The 14,494-nt window shown below is 43.9% G+C and overlaps 1 long non-coding RNA gene across 3 annotated transcripts in view; it reads left to right on the top strand.

Annotated features, from left to right (window-relative positions):
- The window catches only part of LOC138471906 (uncharacterized), a 124,818-nt gene that overhangs the window by 18,169 nt on the left and 92,155 nt on the right, over positions 1-14,494 (top strand). For 2 of the 3 annotated variants that reach the window (XR_011268528.1, XR_011268527.1), the window contains exon 3: positions 6,078-6,144. The exons of the other annotated variant lie outside the window; for it this stretch is intronic. This is a non-coding gene — a long non-coding RNA (uncharacterized lncRNA). The remainder of the gene's footprint in view (positions 1-6,077; positions 6,145-14,494) is intronic. 3 annotated transcript variants of the gene reach the window in all.

Below are 14,494 nucleotides of genomic sequence, written 5' to 3'. Positions count from 1 at the left end.
AAAGGGAAAGGTTCAGATACTTCCAATTGAGGCACTGGCTTCACCTTCCCATCATGCTACATGCGGCAAACCGCCAACTAACCCCATTCGAAAGGTATCTCAGCAGGGATCCGGAGGACAGGCACCTGATCACAGCAATATACAAGCACTTGAAGGCAGGAGAGAAACCCCCAGCGAGACCATACATGAGGAGATGGGAGGCAGCCATGGGGTGGCAGTGGAGGAGAAAGATTGGGCCTGGAAATGGACACAGATCCCCAAGTTAATGAGGTCCCTCAAATAAGAGAGATCTGGTTGAAACTGGTAAACCAGTGGCACATGACCCCCTCAAAGCTTCATAGAATTTACCTGGGGGTCTGGTACGTCTGCTGGAGGGAATGCGGAGCGGAGGGCACATGGGAACATGTATGGTGGGAATGCCCAAGAATTGAAAAATACTGGGTGGGAGTCCTAGAAGCAGCCAATCAAGGCCTTGTGCTGATAGGTCTGGTGGGATCATTCGAATCAATCAAAACCAAGGCAGGCCGGAAGCTATATGTGATAATGATGATGGCGGCGGTGTTGGTCTTGGCCCACAAATTGTAGGCAAGGGGCCCCCCTCAGGACCACGAATGGGTAGCAAAAATGTGGAACTTGCTAGCACTGGAGTGCCTCTCGTGGTCTATTCAGGAGGACCACATTATATTTTCCTCAGACTGGTCTTCCCTCTTTGTGTACCTGAAGGACGGGGCAAGGGTGGCATGGTGTCCTCGGGCCATGCGGCTCCTGGGTATAGTAGAACGCCCTGGAGAAGGCGACCTATGAGGGGTCTATAGACTCTCGGCACTCACATCTACCTAACCATCGAACACATTGTTCTCCGCAGAATCTGAACTGCCACCTTGTGGGACTACTCTCGAACCAAGGGGATGGGAAGAGGGAGGAGGGAGGAGAGGGTTCCATTAATGTTCGGAAGTGGTAATGTTTATATAAATGCCAATAAAAAGTTAATTTAAAAAAAAAAGTTTTAGCTTTATAAGAGTGGTGCGGAAGTGGATATTGAAGTAGACTGCAGTGGAGATACAAAGAGAGTAGTAGTTTTTTGATCTTGGCTGGAGGAGGGCCCAGTAGCTGGAGACATGCAGAACCTTCTTTAAAAGACCATAGTACGTGGGGAGTGTGGTACGGAAGTGGAGATTGAAGTGGTCTGGAGTGGTGAGACACGGAGAGCAGTATTTTTTCTACCTCACCTGGAGACAAGCCCAGTAGCTGGAGATGTGCAGCAGCATCTGTAAAACACCATAGTACGGGTGGGGCATGGCACAGAAGGGAATGCTGGAGTGGTCCATCTGGTGGATGTGGTTTTTTGTGGCCTAAAATCCATATGGTGTTTGTTATAAGCTTGGAGGATGCAGTGCTGGTTTAACGTCTGCACATTTTTGGAAGTCCTCAATTGGTGCTGGATTCAGCCTCTTCCTGCTTTTTCTTGAATCGGCAGAGCACTCGTGAAAGGAAGGTGCATTTGGATATTATAATTGATTATTTGACGGGGTCTCACTTGTGTGCAGTAGCACCGCTCAAAGCAAACTGTATGATCTGAGGAAAAAGGATTTACCAGGACCTTCTAGACCGGACATAACTTTAGCTCCCTTGGTATTTTCCAATAAGAGAGATCGCCTGTCTCGGGTGGTTGTTCTGCCTCCCCCCCTCTCCCGTTATTGAACCCTTGTTGGTTGTAGAAGAGAAAGGGCATAGCAGGGTGACAAACGGAGGGAAAAATGATTGGCCACTTTCCCATTGTGGAGAAGAATAAGGGGGGGATTGACTCCACCCCCCTTGAAGGAGGACTTTACTAATTTCCCCAGTCTATTGAAAATCAAATTGTGGGGAAAGGAGACATTTGTGGACATACCGCAGCAAAATTAAACTTAAGTGTCTGGCGTCTAAATGCTCCACCAATACTTGACGAGGAGGACAATTCTTTAATGGATGTTTCAGAACAATCTCAAAGCAAGGGTATATGTGAGGGTGTTGTCTCTATAATCCATGAACAGATCACTCGCCATTGGCCCTCTTGGGCAGATTTTTATAAGGTGATGAATGAATGATATTTTATTTATATCGCGCTCGTACAAAAGTGATGACTTCAATTGAAAATCTGTGTGAAAGTATACGTGGGGAACTGAGAGATCAATCAGGTTTTATTGAGTAATATTTCTCTTCGTATGATTAGCCTGGAGAAAGCTGCTGATAAATTAATGAGTATAGAACAAGAGGGTGTAATTGGTAAGAATAAGATAAGGATTGATGGGGTTTCTGCAACTGCTGATTTAATGGTGACTTATATGTCTGAGAAGGATACTCCTGAAAAGGTTGTGGGTATGGGATCTAAATTGGTGAATTTAAAAGATACACAGAATTTCCAGCAGGAGAAGGGTCAGCGGAAGGGTAAAGCAAAGACAATTATTAATATGAAAGCAGAAATAAGTTGGCTAAAACATCTATAAAGTATCTCTGAATCTCTGATCAGTTGCATTGCATGTGCTAAAAAGTCAATGTGAAAAAAGTAAGGGGAGGGGTCAAGTAAGAGGTTCTGATGGAAATAATAATTACAGTTTTGTTTGTAGTTCTCCTAGGAACAATACACCATCTTTGGAAACTGAGGCATCAGTCATTTCAGTGGATAGTGAGGTGACTAAAGTTATGGGGGGTAATCATCCCTTGAACTCTTTGAGTTTGGGTTTGACAGCAGCCATAAAACATAAAGGAAAGGTACGGGTTATGGAAAAAAAAGTGTAAATAGTGAAGCATAGAAAGGTTCCTTGCTATTTGATATATTTTAATGCCCTATGGAAGGTCTTGCTCACTCTAAGAAGGATAAGGTTACGAGGTGCAAAGAATCTCAACCTACTTTACCAACCAAAGGGGGATTTTTAATTGGAAATGGGGGGAGGTTCATGAATTGCCAGGATAAAGAGGATGGATTAGGGTGGAAGCGTGATGTGCAAGTGCAAACACACACAGAACAAGTTGTAACAATTGAACCCAAGGGGCAGTGTTCCCCATTGAAGGTATTAGGATCTAAGTTGGATGTACAAGTTCAAATGCAATCCCCAAAGGGAATATCTGGAGAGTTCAAGTGTAAAATTGCTTGTATGGAGGAAATCGAGAATATAACTATGGTGAATTTGGAATCAATTGGTGATAAGGGAAGAAAAAGCTTGTTCGAGGGTTTTATGCCGGGGACAGGATGTGTGAGATATAAAAGGAATTACCAGGCTGAGGCTGTCCATGCAATGGTGTCAACATTTGAGCAGCGGGAAGTGAGCAGACAAAAAGTAAGATAGAATGGCCCTTGTAGTCTTTTGTTGGAATATATGTTCGATACAGGGGGAGGAGTACGATGAATAGATCTGTTGTCCTTGCCCCTTTTAATGAAATTCCAGCTCTACTACTAATTACAACAAGGGATATTGAATTTGTGAGATTTGTGAATCAGGCTAAATTAGACTCTGTGAAGTTCAAAATTCCCTCAAGGTTAGTCCTAGACAGTTTGATGAGAGAAGTTCTGAATCTGGAAAAATTGGGGTATCGTGTCTCTTTTTTTTACAGAGGAAAAACTGAGAAGTGATTCAGGAAGTAAGGATAGAAATATAGAAATAGATAAGTCACAAGTGGAGAAAGGAAATGGTTCTGAGGAAGGGGGTATTGGGGATTGGAGATGGTTGGCGCTAACCTCGAGGGAGTCCATTACACAGCTAAAAGAGCTCAAGAAACATCTTTAGTCCCGATCAAAATCTAAAGTTTGTTTCATGGAACTCGAGGGGTCATTTAGCTCTTACGTCGGATTACTCATTGGGACTATTTTTGAGATCTCATTCAATCATGTGTCTTCAAGAGGTTTGGCTAAAATCTGTGACAGTGATAGATGTGGTTTTGTAATTACCTTTCAACCAGCAACTCACGGGAAGATAGGTAGACTGTTAGGGGACTTCATTGTGGCAGTTTGCGGTGATATGGGTTTTAAAGTTTTCAAACAAGTAAATTTGACAGAGGGTTTGCAGATTGTGTGGTTTAAAGAAGATTGAACATGGAGAAACTATTTTCCTCTTGATAGATAACATCTACTGGATGCCATGAAAGAAACACTTTAAGAAAATGTTGCATTTAATACGTGATATTTTTGAGGGATGGTTTTTATCCTGCCCAGGAGGTTTATTAATAGTAGCAGGTAATTTGAACGCAGATTGTGGGGATGGGTTGGGGGTGAACTGAGTGAAGAATGGAAGGCAGGTAGGGAAAGAAGGTAGGAGAAAAACTGTGCAAGGAACACAGTGGCGAATATAAATGGAAGACTGTGGTTTAAGAATGCTAAATAAATCATTGGGTAGTAATTAGTGGGATTTCTCAACTTGCCACCGGTGGTCACATTCTTCAGTGATCGATTATATTTTTGTGAGTGATCCATTAAGTGAAAGTTTTAAAGACTTTAAGATCATTAATAGCAATATGAGTAACCATAGTATGCTGGTAGCAGATATTGAGGAGAATTTAGGGATTTACCCTAAGACTAAAACCGACCTCATTACTAATTAATGAGGGGAAGAAAACATTGAAGTGGCATGATAGGAATATAAATAAATGTAATAGATTAGTTACAGAAGAATTTTAGAAATCTCCTTATGAGTTTAAAATGAAGGTATTCTCTGTGGGAATGATAAAGTGTTCAGTTCAAAAGGCTATCGATTCATTATATAAGGGTCGTTCGAGGGGGTCCTTAAGAGTTAAGCATTTACATAAGTTTGATCCCCATATTCAGTTTGCGAAAAAGGAACCAAGGTAAGCCATTCGTGGGATAAAGAAGTGTAATTTGGTGTTCGAGGAAAAATTTATAAGGATAACGAAAGTAAAGCAAAAACAAAAAAATGTGATTATAGCAAATAGACATTATCACTATCAAAGAGATGGAGAAGTAATGTTGGCGGCTATGAGTGGTAGAAATGTGTCTAATTTTTGGTCCATGATAGATGTCATAGAGTTCAATCAGGAGGGGCTACAATCAAACCCTATAACAGAAGAAGTGTGGGTGCAACACAGTCAGATTTATAGGAAAGGGGGGTCGAAAGGTTCTAACATTTTTATTTGTGAGAAATTGATTTTGGACTTCTCTATGAAAGATATAGAAAGAACGATAAGTAAAGTAAGTGGCTCCAGAGCTGGCTGGAGGTCCAAATCAATTATCAAAAACAGAATCTTCAAGCAAGCCCGTCAGATATGGGCGAATATCCTATTATATTATTTAAATATAGTATGGTAACAAAGATGACCCCGACTTCATGGAAGACAGCTTTTGTGATACCTATTAATAAAAAAGGAGATAAACCATGTCCAAAAGATTATTGTCCAGAGACGTTAATAGGTGCAGATTGTAAAATATTTTCTGCGTTGATACTTGAAAAAATTGAAACATGGTCACTGGAAATTAATATTTTAAGTACATTTCAAATAGGTTTCACGTGACAAATGAATACTGATGGTGATGGTTTTTGATGTCCTGAATGAAGAATTTGGCGTGGGAAACCCAAGACTCACCGATATATATAATCTCAACTGACTTATCTACGGCCTTTGACCTGGTAGATCGAGATCGTTTATGGTTTCATTTGAGTAGATGGGGCCTAACGGATGATCTGCTAAACATTCTGATTCATCAGCATAAAGATACATCAATTCAAGTTACATTGAATAATGAGGATGAAGTGTCAAAACTAATTCCCACACAAAATGGCTTGAGACAAGGGTGCATACTAGCCACTTGTCTTTTTAATCTATATATGGCAGAAACTGGTTTGTACTTTTACTGTTTTTTTATTGTTTTTAGATGAATTTGTTCTTAAACTGTACTGTTTGCATTGTTTGTTCTAAATGTGATATCTTGTATGAAAGTTTATTTTGTTTTTTTAAACTGTAACACACAATACATAAATGAAATGTATACTTGCAAAAGGCTTCATTTGTACCGACGAAAATTGGAGATTTAAGAGTAGCATGGTTAGCATATGCTGATGATTCTATTTTGTTTGATATGCCTCCAATAGGACTACAAAGATTGATTAATGAAGAAAATGGGCTGAAGATCAATCCTAGTAAAACGTGGTGATGAAGGTTTGTAGGAAAAATAAGAGCAACAAGTGTGTTTGGACTATAAAAGAGGAGGTTTTAAGCTACATGGAAATATGGTGTATTTAGGATATCCAATCATGGCACATCCATCAAAGATAATCATTAGGAATTACTTAAAGCATAAAGTTTGATGCTGGCAGGACACATGGCAAAGATTGATGTAAAATGGTAAGTTTTCCCTGTACCCGGCGTTACAGTTTTATTAAGGGAAGGTAGTTCTGAAATTCATTCATGGCTTAGAGTTTTTTCCAATTTGGATTTTAGATTAATTGGACCGCTATGAAGCTATAATGTGCAGAAGACTCCTGTTCTTTATGCCACATTGTGTCTTCATGGAAATTATATGATATGAAATAGGATTACAATCAGTATGTAGTAGAGTGTGGTAGAGACAACTAAATTTATATTTTTAATTCCTAACTTTCCTACAGCACTTACTATATGCAGATTTTGGGAAATTAGGCCTCAATCAGAATATACATTTAGGAGGTTATGTAGAGCATTGTACTAAGCTGTTACGGGACCTTGAAATGACAGAGAGTCTTTTTTTATAACAGGTCCCTGGAAAGTGAAAGAAATTATTAGAAGGAGAGATTGGATTGCTACTAGAGAAAAGGTAGTTTAAGCTTTAGTCATAAAATGTCGGGTACTATGGAAAGTTACCTGGAGCAATTTCCTGATCGTGATTTTGGGAACAAATGTATGCATTATAGATGCAATGTATTGTTAACAAGGGAAATATTATGTATGAGAAAGCAACTTCCAGTGGAACTGGCATTTTGCAGATTTTGTGAAAATGTTTACGAAAAGGAAAATGTATTCCTCTTGCCTGTATCATGTCCTATGTTACTACCTTGGAGAGTGATGTGTTTTAAGAATTTTGTTTTTAAGTAATGTTATGTGGATTTAGATATTTTGTGGCAGAATATGTCTGCCGGGAATTCAATATCTTTGAAAGTGGTGGTAGTGTGATTTTTATTATGAATAATTAAGGTGAAGCTATTTCAATGGTTTTCTTTTTTTTCTCTTCTTTTTCTCACCTACATGAACTTACTAATGTTGGATTTTAATATATAATGTAGAAAATGTATTTTGATGTTTTAACAGCTTTTGTAAAGGTTTATTTTAAACCATATACAATTAAATAAATAAATATAGCATAATAAGTGAAAGATGACACCCCCTCTGCAACCCTTTACTATTATTTTGATATAACCGTATTACCTGATAGTCCTCCACGATAGGGGATACCTCAAATTTTTGTGTGAATTAGTTTGCACCATTCTCACCCATCCATGCACACCTATTTTACATATGCAAAGCGGGTGTCTGAATGCACACCTGCCTTCTGACTATTTTGTCAAGGCTCCTTTTTTCTCTATCTGGCAGCAAATGGCTTCGGGAATTGGGCGCCTGGTATTTAGACATTACAATGAATTAATATACTATCAATAAAACCAATCAGGTTGATTTAAGATTAAAATCATGCAAAACACATCAATTCCATCATCAATTAGCAGCATAAACCTCAATTCATGCACAGAGTAAAACAAAAGGACAACAAAGTGCAGCCAGTGCTTCGTAGCGGCACCACTATTTTGTCTTACCACCGCCAATGCCTGGGCTTCCCTTTTCCAACGTGTAGACAATGCTTTGTAGCTGCCCTATTAACAATGTCCCAACACCGTCGGAGCATAGTTATTCCTGTGCTGTTTTCGGAAAGTAGGTTTCACGCTACTGTTCAAGCCCTAGTTTTATTGAAATATTGTGCAGACAGCCCCTAGACCATGCTTAAAGGCATGCGTTTAGGATTCCGGAGTTCTATATACAGGTACCAAACCAAAAGAAAGTGCACAGGAACATTGAAAGAGACTATATCACGAGTACATGCACTCAACAGGAAATTGATTAAATCTTTCCTTTGCTTCGAGTCTCCCAGACTCTCGATCATTATTAGCCTTTAAATAAGGTTTCATATCATATCATATCATAGAATGCCTGGATTTGATTTCAGGCGGGATGAGCATGTACTACTGGCCAACCCCGGCTTGGTAGTTATTGATTTAGATGCCATGAGTAGGGTCTTCAGAAACCTGTGAACAGTTTTTTTCTAATACTAGTGGTGTTAAAAGCTCCCAAATCACATTACAATAAAGCCTTATACCCACTGATTGCTCTTTGTAAATGTCAGGACCAGGTTTGGGGGTTGACCAAGTAGCTCTTGCAATTTAGCAAATTTGGAATGGTTGAGGTTTCACCCTAAATTAGAAGTGTAATCCAGACGTGGACCCCTTAATCTCTGTGCCCTGGCGAGACACAGCTTCACCTCACTGATGAGGCTCAACAAGAATGAAACATGAGCTTGGGGTATGCTGATGCTGCTCCTGTTCCAGAGCTGAATTGACTAGCATTTTGTTGCTGGACTGCCCTTGTGGGTGGGACCAGAGTGATATGAAAATGGATATTTCTCCTCTGTGAAAGGTACAGTGAGCTAAAATGTGACCATTCTGATTGGGTACCATCCCAGAGAGTAGGTTACTTGGCTGAGATGATTGAAATAATTCACTCCTGTCAGCTTTTAGCCCTTCCCCTACTGAGACCCTCAGGTTGTGATGGCGCATAAGGAGACATTCTAATAATAGCACAGTTTCAAACAAGTTAACTGGGGAACTTGCATCTTTGGACCCATCCTATGAAGCGAAGTACACGAGATGCCAACAGCAATATGAATCTAGACGTTTCCCTCCATCAGTTGCGCACATGCAACCCGCATCGATCGCCCATCACACTTTGACTGTTCACGCAGATGAGCCTCGATGAGAGTGACTGCATCGATTTGAAATAATGGAGGCCCCCTTCAGTTCTTTTGAATTCGCCAGCTATTGCCATTCCTCTAATAAGTATTAGGTTCGAATTATGAAAACTGCCTCTGGAATAGTTGCAACACAAGTCTAAGAAATCTGATGAGAAAACGTCTCAAGTGTGAGCCTGACTCTTCCACGTACATTCACATAATAGAGTAAAAGCTTCGTTATCGGGCACTCTGCAAACTGGCACGCTCGAATGCCAGTAATAGCAACGTTCTGGTTAAGAAAATGCCAGATAACAATGTTTTCAAGCCCGATGCCTGAGATTCCAGGTAATAATACACTACAGGTAAATAAAGCAAAAGGCAATGGAAGCTCCGGCGTGTTTGCTCTGATTTTCATCTCTTCAGGGTACCTGACGTCAGGTTATCATCCATGTTTGATTATCAGGCGCCATTGGCTTCTTGTTGGTGCCGGATCATCAAATGTGAACTTTAATGAGCATTGTGAGCTTCAGCACATCAGCACACGGATTCTACTTTGTCAAACAGAGGCTTCATTTCTCCCCCTGCCACGTTGCCAAGTGAGGGCATTCTTTTTGCAGGCATCTTTTAAGGGCTGTATCGCCTGCCACTCTATAGAGATACGGGCACGATCTTTGTGAGGAGTAGCTCACACTTTGCAGTTCTATATCTTATCCGGAATAAATGTGCACCCCGCAATTTTCACAGCCATCTTGCCTGGGAATGAGTCTAAGAAAGAAGACTCATTTGGGAGTATGAATGCTTGGTTACAAATGTTAGTTGGCGAGTGACCACCATGTGAACGGGAGTCCAGGAGATGCTATTGCGTTTTGGAAAAAGATGATTGGATGTTGGTGTTTGCATCTGTTTCCTAGTTTGGTTTTCTGAAGCCAGTTTGGGCACTTCCAATTGCTGGGTCGAAATGGTATCAATACATTGTGCTTTACTGTAAAAAATGCCACAATTAACATTTGACAATATATTATTGGCAAATGTGTTACTGATTGTTGACTCTATTCCCGAGACATGGAAGGTGTTCAAGGGGGGAGAGGGGAAACCTCTGGGAGGACCCCCAAGTGAGATGGTGGTGGGCACGTGTCCAGGTAAATATTTTCATAAAAGGAGGCTAGAGCTCATTTCTAATCAGGGGGATCATTGGCTTCAGGTAGTGAATGTCCCGGGAGAACCCTGCGGTCCAGTCCATGGGGCAAAGCTGTGAAAGTTGTCACTCATCAAAAGTTGTGACAAGCAAAAATCTGTTTGTTGTCCGCATCTGCTTCAAAGGACGGATCATCTGGTGTCCACGAGGTGATCAGTTTATAAAAGGGTTTGATTGGTCAAACCCATGCCTATCCATTTCGTTCGATGTCAGTAGGGTTCTTCTTCGGGTCAGTTCACCACCTTTGCTCGCAGGGTCAAAGGTGGAAGTGTGTAAGGCAGCAAGAAAGAAGGCATGCTTATGACTGCTGGGCACAGCTTATTATTTGAACAAAGAGTTGGCTATACAGTACCAGAGAGGCCTTCTTTTGGGAGGAGTGGGTTGGAAATCTATAGCTTAGAGCAGGTGTTCACCCCGCTCACTTTAACAAGTGATAAAGGATTCATCATTTCCTTTCAATATCCCTAATATTCCAGCACAGAGTTGTAGGAAAGAAGAACATGCTGTGGACCAGTGCCATGGATGGCTCCACACAGGTCTTGGGGGCATTGATGCTAGACCCACCCATGACAGCCCCCAGCGCCTGCTAACATGTCCAGTAGATGGTTTAAAATGTATACTTACTGCTAATGGTGTAATGGCCAGGGGTGATCATATGGTAGTGCATCTCCCTCGTCATGCATCCATCAGGACTGGAAATGAAGGAAATATTCCCATTAGTTAGCAACAATATTCAGTGGAAGAAGACATTTCCCCTGCTTTCCCTTGCGGGTGAGTGGGCATCACATGCTTTCGTGGCCACCAGGTCCAGCTGATAAGTGTCTACCTGGCCAATACACGTGTGCCTGTGCACTGGTACCTGCTGGCATGCATTACTCACTTGAACGTGTCAATGAATATACATGTCCATGTTCACTATCCTGAGTGGATATGTGTGATGCTCACCAGTGTCAATGGATAATATCTCTTCAATAATCCCAGTGGTATTCTTGCAACTAATCTCAACAGATGCACGTGTCATGTTTAACTGGTCACAAGGGATATGTGTACCGTTGCTCAGTAGACTCAACTGGGACATGTGCACCTACTCAGCAGACGCAGTGGAGAGGACTTTGCCTACTCTCTAGTAGCTGTGAACGAATGTGTACCTTCTCACTAGTCCCAGTAGGTCAGTGAATACCCACTCACCTAGCACAGAGTATAATTGTGCACATGCGCAAAAATTGCAGTGGATCCGTGCACACCTGATCACAGTCTCTGTGGATAAGTGCACATAGTCCCTATTCCCTTTGGGTAGGGTGTGCATGCTTACCAGTCCAAGTCAATACGTGTGTACTTGCTCACCATTACATGTCGATAAGCAACGCCATGCTCACTATTCACAGAGGAAATAGGTGTAGATGGTCCCTGTGGATAAGTCACCAGTCTCTTGATCAGAGTGTTTCAGTAATTTCTGTGGACCTACTCGACCATCCAGTTGGATAAGTGTTTACATGCTCACACACACCAATTATATACATGTATTACCCATGAACCATGAAGTGCATTTAGATACCCGTGCAGGCTCATAAGCACACATTACACATATTGGCCCTCATTACGACCCAGGCGGTAAGTAGTCAACATTACCGGCATGGCGTAATTAACGTTTACGCCCTGGTCCGATGCCGTAAAGTCCGGCACATTCCGACCCATCGCGCACGAGCATTACGCCATGCCGGTAATGTAAGCTACGCCATGCCATAAAAGACCCCAAAACGGCCCCTACTGGCATCGTACGCCGCGCAAGGTGCACTACCGCCATCCATCACAGCGGCGACCGTAATTAGCGGTCATCGCAATTAGCGGTGACCGTAAATAAGCGGAACCGGAAGTAGCGTCATCACGGAGGAACGGGAAAGAGCACGGCGGCCATCTTTAAAAACACAATCCATTGGCATCCTCCCCAACCAGTCTACATCCGACCCTGAGACCTGTCAAAACCCATTACCGATCCATTTTCCCACTACAAAATGCCAAAAGTTGTCAAAAAAGCCTGCGATCGGCAGCGGCAGGACCGCTTCACTCGGGAGGAACTCACTATGCTGGCGGAGACCCTCCAGGAGAATGCGGCGGTGGTCTTCTCCACACAAATGACCAGGCCGGCAATTGCCAAGAAGAAGGCCATATGGGCCCTGGTGGCACAGCGGGTCAGTGCGGTGGGAACCGTACCCCGCAACGCACAGCAGTGTCGAAAGCGGTGGGACGACCTGAGGCTCCGCGTCAGGAGCATCCTCTCCGCAAGCCGCAACCTGGGCCTGGCAACCGGGGGAGGATCGGATTCCCTAATTAAACTCCAGCCATGGGAGGAAATCTGTGCCTCCACAATCGGCATGGAGAGCATAGAAGGGGTAGGAGGGATGGAGAGAGGAGCACCGACATCAGGCGATGCAGGTAGGTGCCTCAAATCAAGCCATGCAATAGTCACTTAAATCCATTCATGTGTAGCACAATGTTGCCCTAGAGTGTAAATGCAACACATCAGCAGGAGACTGCCCACAGCCACATCCGACCTGCACCCTGTACACATGTAGTATGCACACCCTAACTGCAGGCACCCACATACCTCCATGCTAAAGCCACACAAAAAGGAGAGAACCTGCATGCCCCTGCCTCAAATGTCCTGCATCTAGTAACCAAAATGATGTGAGTCATCGCGATTCCAATGTCCGCAGACCCATCAATAACACTCTCCCTCCTTTGCTCCACCACAGGCTCCAATTCCAACCCCGAGGATGAGGACACCCCTGCCACAACACCAGCCAAGAGGGCCAAGACCACTGTGCCAACACCCTCCACCTCAGCTGTAGTGACCAAGACACCACAGCAGCCGAAATCCGTTGCCAGTACACAGGACGGGCCACTGACAGGCACCCCAGCAGGCAGCATGGCAGCAGCAGCAGCACCACCACACATCCCCACAATGTTCGCCACAGAAGACACAGGTTCTGCAGGAAGCAGTACCATAGGCGAAACTGCTGCCATTACAGCATGCTCTGAAAGTGACACAGAGGAGCCCGATGTCGGACCCCCCACTGACCACCAACATTCCCCCTGTCTGTCCCAGAGCGGCGCGTGCTCTCAGAGCTAGCCAACTCCATTCGGGACATGTGTGCACATGAGCAGGCAGGGACCTCCTCCGCTGCCAGTTCCACCCAAAGCAGCCCCATCCGCCGATCGGGAAGGAACCTGCGCAGCACAGGCAGGGGTGCCCCGGGGGCCGGGAGAGGGGGCTTGCAATAGCGGCTGCCCACCGTTATCATGCAACATTAGCCACTTAGTCACAGGGTGTGTTTTGGGGAGTCCAGGGGGGAGGGGGAGGGGGGAGTGGGTGTGTTGGGGTGTTCAGGGGGGAGGGGGGAGTGGGTGTGTTGGGGTGTTCAGGGGGAGGGGGGAGGGGGCAGTGGGTGTGTTGGGGTGTTCAGGGGGGAGGGGGGATGGGGGAGTGGGTGTGTCACAACAATTCACATTTAAAATACACATTTTCCTTTTGCACAAATCAAATGTGTGGACATTGTTCATTGCGTATGTGTGCTTTATTGGTGTACAGTCCACAGTGTGCATGTCCCCGACACACAAAGTGCCCCAAGTGCCGTCTCCATGTCATACACACCAGCCGTGTGTGCTAGAAGCATTGGTTGATGATATTTTGACGCATTTCACGCCCCTCCTGTGCATCACCTCCTCCATGAGGTGCAGCCCCATCTGCACCCTCCTCATCCTCATCGTCAGGTGGTTGCAGTTCTGCGTCAGGGGGCAGGGGCACATTTCGTCTGACGCACATATTGTGTAGCATGACACATGCCATGACGATCTTTGCCCCCTTCTCATGGCGGTACAGGAGTGCCCCACCAGACCTGCTGAGGCAGCGAAACCGTGCCTTCAATAGGCCGAATGCCTGCTCAATGACCACACGGGTATGTGTATGTGCACGGTTGAAGTCCTCCTCGTGCTGGTTCTGTGGGTTCCGGACTGGTGTAAGGAGCCACGTCTTCAGCGGATAGCCTGCATCACCTGTATGTGGGTGAGAATGTATGTGTCAGTCATGACGTCTAATTCGAAACATGATGTGCATCCAACTGTTACTTTGGACCACTTCTAAATGCACTAATTGATTCACACTATGCGACCGGTATATGCTCATGGCTCTCATGGCCTGTTTTGCATGCCATCAACCAATGTATGCGGGGGGGTCAAGTGCCTTGTGAGTGCCCATCCACTGTGTTTGTTCATGCCGTTTGTTTTGGTGGCCTGGCACGTGTCCTGTGATGTCAATGCTCACATCATTGCAACATTGCTGTCGG

Source organism: Ambystoma mexicanum, chromosome 8 (genome assembly GCF_040938575.1).
Source record: "Ambystoma mexicanum isolate Mex_15411 chromosome 8, UKY_AmexF1_1, whole genome shotgun sequence".
In the NCBI taxonomy this organism is placed as follows: domain Eukaryota; kingdom Metazoa; phylum Chordata; class Amphibia; order Caudata; family Ambystomatidae; genus Ambystoma; species Ambystoma mexicanum.
This window is presented reverse-complemented; position numbering and strand designations above follow the sequence as displayed.